Source organism: Mastomys coucha, unplaced genomic scaffold, assembly GCF_008632895.1.
Source record: "Mastomys coucha isolate ucsf_1 unplaced genomic scaffold, UCSF_Mcou_1 pScaffold18, whole genome shotgun sequence".
In the NCBI taxonomy this organism is placed as follows: Eukaryota; Metazoa; Chordata; class Mammalia; order Rodentia; family Muridae; genus Mastomys; species Mastomys coucha.
In genome coordinates, this window is record NW_022196900.1 from 96,044,408 (window position 1) to 96,054,133 (window position 9,726).

The following is a 9,726-nucleotide window of genomic DNA, read 5'->3' on the forward strand; positions in this document are numbered from 1 at the left end:
TATCTATCTATCTATCTATCTATCTATCTATCTATCTATCTATCTATCTATCTACCTATCCATCCATCTATCCATCTATAAGAGAAGGTTTCATGTAGCCCAGGCCTGACCTTGAAGTCACTATGTAGCCATGAGTAACCTCGAACTCTTGGTCCTCCTGCATCCCTCTCCCTAGTGCTGGGATGACAAGGGCACTAACACATGGTTACTCTATGCTGGGAGATCCAGCCCAGGGCTTTAAGTCTGCCAGGCAAGCACTCTGCCGACTGAGTCACATCCCACACCCATGGCCTCCTCTAACCTGATCCCTCTATAGAGGGGGGTCTCTCCATCCCTACCTCAGGACACTCTGGGGGTGATCTGGACAGTAGGACCCCATCAGACCTTTCTTAGAGACACAGCCCTCACATAAACCCTGTGGATGAGTGGGTTCCCTTTGGTTTTTGGCTCCGCACAGTAGATGTTAACAGACACCCGATTTGCATCAGCTCCCTCTCTCCCTGGCGAGTAGACCTGCTGCTGAGGCCTCCGCTATCCTGGGAACCCTTTTGCCAGAGTCAGGGTGAACCCTTAGGACCTGACAGCTGGCAGACCCATCATACACTGCTTTGAGGGCTGGGGGTGCCCAAGGTGGCTTTGAGAGAGGGACTCTGTCTGAGGCCACACTGAGGTGGTGAGCAGCTACCACCAGGGACCACAGCAGTAACTCAGCTTCCCTCTGCCTATTCACCCTCAGTGGGGGCCCCATGGGGCAGCCACTGCCTGAGAGGGACAGCTGACAGGGTCCCCTTCTCCGCAAGGATGACACTGAGGAGCTGTGACATCTACTCTCTGCTCGATGGCATTGAGAGTCACTCGTGGTGGGACTGAGAAGGACTGGGTCGCTGGCAGCCACTTTGTAGTTCTCCTGTGGCTTGGGACAATTGGTGTCCTGTGACCAACTGATAAACAAGAGTTCATCAGGCAGGGCTGGGGAAAACCAGAGTGCCAGCTTCACCTTGTCCAGGATCTTGGTAACATAGCACAGCCCAGATCCTCCTGGGAAACACAGGCCTCATGAATGCTCTCTCTGATACCCATAAAGGGATAGGCATGCTTGAGGCCTGACAGGTGGGGTCCCCGGCACGGTGCTGTGGGGAGAGGTAGGCTGGGTCTTGGCATTCCACCCCGCACACACCTGGGGCTCCTGTTTTGGCTCAGCCTGGGATGGTGTCATCGTCATTTTTTCCGAATGAGCACTAACTGCCTTTGAGAAGCAGGGCCAGCTCCAAGCTCTGGCCTTCTCCCTCCTGTGGCTTGTCTTTTTTTTTTTTTTTTTTTTTTTTTTCTCTCTCTTAATGAGTGATGAGCCAGGTAAGAGGACGATGGTGCCCTTAGAAGGTCAAGGCGTTGCCCCAGCCCTGACTCAACACCTCTGTCCCCAAGCATGCACCTTGCTTGTTAACAGCGTCCCAGGTGCCACCCCTTCTGGGAGGGTGGACCCCTGCCCCCCACCCTTCGTGTTTGGGAGGCTGACTCAGCGGTGAGGTCACCCTTGGCTTGGGACTCAGACAAGCACCTTCTTGCCTGGCCTGTTGGGTTCCCATTGGCACCCAGCTCCACCTGGGCTGGCACCCTGCACATGTGGTCAGTGAGCGGAGGCAGGTACCTGCCTGTCTGCTGGCCTGGTTTCCTTTCTGTGCATTCTTAACTCATCCCTGGAGTCCAGAGACTGATACTTGGACTGACTCTGTGTGGGCACACCGTGCTTAGAGCACACCTTGCTCAGAGAAGGGAAACTTCCATTCCCAGGGGTCAGGGGTCTGGAAGACTCTCAGAAAGGGGATGCTTGGATGAGCTTTGAATGGCACACTGGAAGCCGCTAACGATGGAGAAGTGGTCTGTCAATCACAGGGAACAGAGACCCAGAGACTGAGACCCAGAGAGCAAGAATGAGAGACTGAGGCAGAGAGCGGGGCTGGGTGGTGGAAGTTTCTGCAGCACATCCCAGGCTTCAGACCAGGGTGCTTGGAGCCCTAGGAGGGTTTAAATCGGAACGGTAGAGCTGGCCTTCATATTTAGGATCTCACTGCTGACCACAGGGCTGGGAAGCTGGACAGAGGAGTGAAAGCAGATGGTAGGGAGCCATGACAGTCCTCCAGGGCAGGAAGGGGAAGACTCTGGACCATGACAGGGCAAGGGACTGATCATCGAAGATAGCTTCAGCAAGCTCAGGGCCTCAGCCACAGAAAAGACCTTTCTTAGTTGACAGTGTTCTCTGTGCTATCTCTGACCCCAGTGTCACCTCATAAGATTCCTGACAAACCAGAGTGTCACCCCTTAGATGCTACAATCCAAAGTGTGGCCAACAGGCACAGAGGATCACAGAGACCTTGTTCTTCTTCAGCTTCTATGTGTGAGGCCACTTCTTTCTTTCTTTCTTTCTTTCTTTTTTTCTTTCTTTCTTTCTTTCTTTCTTTCTCTCTCTCTCTCTCTCTCTCTCTCTCTCTCTCTCTCTTCCTTTCTTTTTCTTTTTCTTTTTTTTTTTCTTTTTGGTTTTCAAGACAGGGTTTCTCTGTAGCCCTGGCTGTCCTGGAACTCACTCTGTAGACTAGGCTGGCCTTGAACTCAGAAATCTACCTGCCTCTGCCTCCCAAGTGCTGGGATTAAAGGTGTGTACCACCACTGCCCGACTGTGAGGCCATTTTTGATCCAGGACTTGCAAAGCCTTTTCCACAGCACCCCAGCTCTGGCTATTCTCCAGAGCATCATGGGAGTGGTCCTGGTGTCAGATCCAGAACACCCTACTTCCCATAGTGAGCCCTGGCAGGTTTCCAGACTCTCTGTGCTACCAGCTCTTTCCTGTTATTTCAGGAGAGACTTAATGAGGTTGGGGTGCTGTGTTATGGTAGTGAGCAAAAGTCCTTGCTTTTCTTGCCTGTTGGTCACCTGGATGCTAGAGGATGGGTAACCTTGGTTACAGGGCTCCACTCTCAGCTACATTCAAGTATCTGGCCCATAGTGGCCTTCTCCGTGTGGACCACTTCTCCATGTGACAGGCCACTGAGTTCTGACCTCTTTGGCACTTTACGTCTTTGGTTAGATTATTCCTGAGGGGTTGGGGTCAAAGCAGGCTGTGGTCCCTGCTCATCAGTACTGACAGCATCCCATGAGGCTGAAACTCCCCCTCCCCAGGAAGTGAGTCCCTGGACACACTGTGGGAACTATTAGGGTGGCCACTGATGTCACCTCCTGTCTGTAGACTGATGTCCCAGATCTATTTCCAAGGGCTTGGATCCAGCGCCCATGTGTGAATAAATGGAGACATTGGGAGCATGAGCCTGGATTGTCAAGGTGCCCCCAGAGAGGATCTTGGGAAAAACCCCACTGATATAGACTATGGGCATCCCGGAGGATGCTCACTTTCTTCTGAGACACCGGGGCAGGGAGCAGGAAGGCTTTTCTTTGTCTTGGTTAGCCTGTAAGACTCCTGGACCACGGGTAACTTGAGCTGAGGATGACTTTAACCTCTTTCCTTTGCCTTCTTTTGATCTCTCTTCCCTCCTCCCTTCCTTGTTTCTGGAGACAGGGTCTCATGTAGCCCTGACCTCAAACTTATACTGAGGCTGGCCTTGAACTTGTGCCCACCTTCCCAGTGGACAGCATCCAGTTTTTGTGGTGCTGAGTTGGAACCCAGGGCTTTGTGTGTGCTAGGCAAGCTCTCTCCCAACTGAGCGACAGCTCGGCCTCTTTTTTCTTTCCCCTCCCTCCCTTTCTTTCCCTTTTCTCCTTCATGCAGTACTAAACTGAGATCTTAAACATTGATGAGGACTTATGCTTAGACATGGCTTCTACCACTGAGCCATACAGTCCCAGCCTGGATTTTACATTTTTTGGGGGAGGAGAGACATAAAAAAATGAATGAGCAAATGGAAACAAACTGACAGACTAACAATCAAGAGAAGAAGACCTCAGAGACCATGTGACCTACAAGCCCCTGGAACCTTTACAAAGCCTGGTCTGGAAGGGAAACCCACGTCATCAGCAAGCATTACTGCAAGCATGATCAAAACAACAAAGAGTGAGCCCTTTGGAAGGCAATGCGTTTCCTCCCCCTTAACAAACAGGGCTCCAGGAATTGTTTCTCTCTAGGTCTGTGTCACACACATAGAGGCTGGGGGTATGGTTCAGTGCATAGAGTGCTTGCCTAGAATGCACAAGAGCCTGGCATTGATCCCCAGCATGGTAAAAATAAGACAAAATAAAATAAAGTAATTTTAAAAACAAACAATATCACAAAAGCAAGCAACCCCCCCCCCCCACCTATGGGTTGAGTACTGGGCAAGACTCTTTTCTTTCTCTCCTCTGTCCTTCCTCCCTCCCTCTCTCCTTCCCTCCCTCCTTCCTCTCTCTTTCCCTCTTTCCCCCTCTCCTTCCCTTCCTCCCTCCTTCCCTCTTTCCCCCTCTCCTTCCCTTCCCCCCTCTCTCCTTTCCTTCCTTCCCTTTTCTCTCTCTCCCCCTCTCCCTCCCTCCCTCCCTCACTCTCCTGCCATCAGGGAAATGTGGGGATGAATGAGGGGCCCGGTACCAAGTACAGGCCAAGGAGCTGCGTTCAACCCAGTCATGAAAAGCCCTAGAGGGTCCAAGTGTCGATGCCAGGCACACGGGCAGTGCCTGTGGGACAGGAGGGATGAGGCAAGGTGGATGGATAGAGATGAGGAGACTGTTGCAATCCCGCAGGCCCACACCTCTCTGCCCAGACTGCCAAACCAGTAGAAGGAATTGGGAAACAATTCCTGTGTGGGGCTGGGGTGGGAAGATGGAGGGACATCCCTTCCTTCCTCTTAGTCACAGGATTTAACTTTCAGAACATCTTTCAAGCATTAGTCATGCCCGAGATAATCCTGACTTTCCTAGCACCCAGGACAACTGAGGCAGGGAGCCAGGGAAGCAGGCAGGCACTGACCTCAGACTACCTCCTGCCAGCCCAGTCCCAGGGCTGAGACCCCATCAGGCCTGGCTCATTTCGGGTAAATCGCATCATGGTTAAATCTTAGCCGTATTGCTCAGTGACCTTGCGGAGGTCACTCTACCTCTCCAAACCCGTCTCCTTGTCCTAAACTGGGAGATGGAATGAGTTTGTATGTGTACATAAGGATCAGATGCATGGATAATGTCCACAAACCATGCAATAGGGGCCGGGAAAGCAGCCTAGTGGGCAAAAGCGCTGTCTGCACAAGCCTGATGACTTGAGTTCAGATCCCCAGGGCCTGGGTGAAAGCTGGATGTTGGGACCCTTGTCTATAATCCCAGCACTCCCTCGGCTTCAATGGGAGGCAGAGCCTCAGGAGCATCTCCTGGAAACTTATATGACAGGTATCCTGGAGTATACAGCATGGTTTTAAACAAGAAAGAGTCTACCTTAAAATCAAGAAGGAAGGTGGGAGCCAGCCCTGGGGTTGTCCTCATAACACTACACCACTGTGCCTTCATATGCAAACATAAACAAAAACAAATAAGTGTGCTTAAAAAAAAAAAAAAGACCTGTTTATAACAGGTAGCCAATAAGACTGTTGACTCCTTTCTAGGTATACAGGGAAGCCATGCGAGCCTGGCTTTGCCCTTCAGGGTTGCTGAGGTAGCCGGGACAAAGTTACACCCTTGCGATAGACAATTAGATTCACTCACAGACAATATCGCATAACATGTCGAGATTCTGCCCTGCCCCTGGGAACATAGTTTATACCCCACACCCTTGTGGCTTCCTGAGGTAGTTAGTTAGCTATGCTCTGGCTATATGTGTGTGTAGGGGGGTTCTAGACACTTCATTAAGCATACTGGGTCTTACTGAGGGTCTTTAACCAGGCTCCCCTCCCCCAGGACCCTGTTCTTATTGCCACCCGGTCCTCCTGGCATTTGGGAGCCAGGCATATGGGTCACCATGGCTACTTTCCGAGTTAGACTGAAGCAGCCCAATTCTAATGTTCGCACCATCTCGGATGCACTCTAACTACCCTGGAAAATATCGGGAAACTCTCCAGGCAAGAATGAATTTGATTCGCTTTAATTAAAGGGGGCAGGGCAATGAGTGGGCTTAGTGGGGAAAGGGGCTTGCTGTCAAACTTGACACTCTATCTGAGTTTGATTCCTGGACCCACATGTTAGAAGGAGGGGACCAAACTCCTTCAGATCATCTTTTAACCTCCTCATGTACGTTGTGGCCCATATATGTATACACAAGAATGCACACACACAAACTTTAAAAAAAAAAAGTATTAATAATTTAAAAAGACAGCTGCCTGGCCCTTTGGTGGGCGGGGAGAGGAAGGAAGTGTTCAAGAACTCGAAGCCGGCTCCCAGCATCTCTATAGACTCAGCTTCGAGGAGCCTGGTCCCCCTCCAGTACCCTGTCTCCCTGTCTCAGAAGGGGCTGGCGGCCCCCTGTGCGTTGCCCTCAGTGTTTGGGGCTCTTGGAGCCTAGTCATTGCTTTACAGTTACTGGGTCATGTGCCTTCCAGCCCCGTGGACCGGGAGGCTGTATCCATGGTAACTCCTCTTTGTCCAGTCTTGCCTGGAAAGTTGACAGCTTGTAGTGCGTGGATGTCAGAGCAGACGTGAACTGGGTCACAGCCTCCAGCCTGTCCCTTAGTTTTCTACTCCGTGATGATTCTCCCTGCCCATTCAGTGAAAGACACTCACGTCAAGCTCTCCATTCGGTGGCCATCAATTAACTCTCACCATGGTGATGACACCACGTCACAGCCAAATGCCAGCACCCCCAAATCCCCCTCCTGTCCCTATATGGTCTGGATCCACCCTTGGATGGCTTCTGAGCTGATACTGTCCTCAAAGTTTTCCTTTCCTAGAATTCATGTAAGTCCCTACAACCTGTGTCTTGGGGCTCTCTTTCCCTTAACTGATGGTTTTGAGGTCTGCCCACACACGAGTATCTGCCTTTTATTTTTTCCTTTCTCATGCCCAGCGGCCTCCCATTGTCACATTGTATCTGATTTTGTTCAACATTGTTCCAAATTGTATCAACCTATTGATATATGGCCAGGGCTGTGGGTTTGTACAAACCCCCGTAGGATGTGTTTTCAGTTCCCTTAGATAGAGACGTTGGAAGCATCCCTAGTTCTCAAAGCCAAAGATCTCAGCATCTGAAACTTTGAGGCAGCTACTATGATGGCACTGTTAAGTGGAAAATTCCACTTGGGTGACAGGTCTCAGTCTAAACAAAGGCTCACCAAAAACATGGCAGGAAGTTAGCTCAGGACTGGTGTGGAAGGTGGATGCAAAATGTGAGGGACCTGCTGCTGAGTCTGGTCCTCTGCCAGAGATGTCTCCCTAGGAGCATGCAAGTGCTTTAAAAAATAAATCTCAGAACACTTGAGGTTCTGAGCACCTGAGAGGAGGGGTCTCGGTCTCCACTTGCATTAGGAAGAGTTAGGGACTCATTTTAGGAAGTCCACCTGGCTGTCTTGTCTTTCTGAGTGGCCGTGGCATTTCCCGTTCACAGTGGGAAGGGTACCTGCTTCCATCTCTCCCGCTGCCCCATTGCTTGGTGTAGTTGTTTCCACTCTGGTTTTTGTCTTAGCCATTCTGACAGCTGTGTGCATGGAAAGGCGGACAACAGACATTCCTGCCTCAGCTTGGAATTCTCCATTAAAAGTGGTGCTAGCTGTAAGTTCTCATGGATGCCCTTTCCTGAGTGAGGAACTTAGTTCTCTGAGTTCCTGATGTGTGGAGGGTTTTGACTGAGGGTACAGTGAGTTTGTTGACCCATCTCTTCTTTTTCTTCTTTCCTTCTTTCTTTCTTCCTTCCTTCCTTTCTTCCTTCCTTCCTTTCTTTCTTTCTTTCTATTGTTGTTGTTGTTGTTTTGGTGAGGTTATTTTGTGACCTTCCCCTTTAGCTGATAATGTGCCTGGGTTTTACCAACAATTTTATAGTGTTTTAAAAATAGTTATCTACTGAATTTTATGTGGATGGATGGATGGATGCCTGAGTGTGGGTATATGTACTACCTGCAAAGATAGTTGTGAGCTGCCATGTGGGGCCTGGGAACTGAACCTGTAACCTCTGGTTCCAGCCATGGATCTCTTGAACCATCTCTCTGACATATAAACCCAGACACACATGTACATACATGTGTACACACATACTGTCAGCCCCAGCATCACATCAAGTTAATTAACAAGTTGTCTTCTGTCCTTTTTCTCCAATTGGTTCTGAGACAAGGTGTCATGTGGTCCTGTTCAGACTGGCTCATCTCCTGCCTCTGCCTCCCTAGTGCTGGGATTATAGGCATGTGCCACCGTGCTCAACCCCTGTGTCCTTGTGCCCATTCCACTATCATTTGTTTATTTGCGTGTTTGTTTTTTGAGACAAGGTTTCTGTCTGGAATGCTATAGACCAGGCTGGCTTCAAACTCAGAGACCCACCTCTGCCTCCCGAGTGCTGGCATTAAAGGAGTGTACCACCACTGCCTGGCTGCAGTATAGTTTTTAAGCATTCATTCCTTATTATTATCACTACTGGTAGTATTTATGTGTATAAGTGCTTTCCCAGCGTGTATGTGCACCACCTGTGTGGCTGAGCATGCAGAGCAGCCAGAAGAAGGTACCGGGTTCCCTGGAGTTACAGATATGTAGGTGCTGGGAATTGAACCCGGGTCTTCCTCAAGAACAGCCAGTGCTCGTAAGTACTGAGCCATCTTTCCAGCCTCTGTTATAATTCTCTCTCAGAATCTCATTTGGGTCTTGGTTATATTTTTCATTCTCTATATAACTTGTTCAGTCTTGCCAGGCAATGGCGGTGCACACCAGTAAACCTAACATGTAGTGGGCAGAGATGGGAGGAACATGAGTTCAGGCTAGCTTAAGATACGTAGTAAGACCCTGTTTCAAAAAATAAAACCAGCCAGGTGGTGGTGGTGCATGCCTTTAATCCCAGCACTTGGGAGGCAGAGGCAGGTGGATTTCTGAGTTCGAGGCCAGCCTGGTCTACAGAGTGAGTTCCAGGACAGCTGGGGCTACACAGAGAAATCCTGTCTTGAAAAACCAAAATAAAATAAAATAAAATAAAATAAAGCCAAAGCTGGGTGGTGGTGGTGCATGCCTTTAATCCTAGCACTTGGGAGGCAGAGGCAGGCAGATTTCTGAGTTTGAGGCCAGCCTGGTCTACAGAGTGAGTTCCAGGACAGCCAAGGATACACAAAGAAACCCTGTCTCGAAAAAACCAAAAAACCAAAAACAAAAACAAACAAAACTAAACAACAACAACAACAACAACAACACACACACACACACACACACACACACACACACACACACATTTAACCTTTCCTCTAATTTTAAAGAAATGGATTTAGGGGGCTGGAGAGATGGCTCAGTGGTGAAGAGCACTGACTGCTCTTCCGAAGGTTCTGAGTTCAAATCCCAGCAAACCACACTGTGGCTTACAACCATCTGTAATAAGATCTGACACCTTCTTCTGGTGTGTCTGAAGACAGCTACAGTGTACTTAGACATAATAATAACTAAATCTTAAAAGAAGTGGATTTAGTTGTAATAATTGAATTAGTCCAGTCTGCTCACTGTCATGTCTATGACTACTAACTGCTGCATTTTGCAAGCCTGGGAATGATGGGCTTGTGAATTTTGTCTCTTTAGATGCTAAATGTTTTATCTTCCCAAATCTCGGTCCATTTTCCACAGCTACAGTAAAACCCCTGAGGCTGGGTTCTT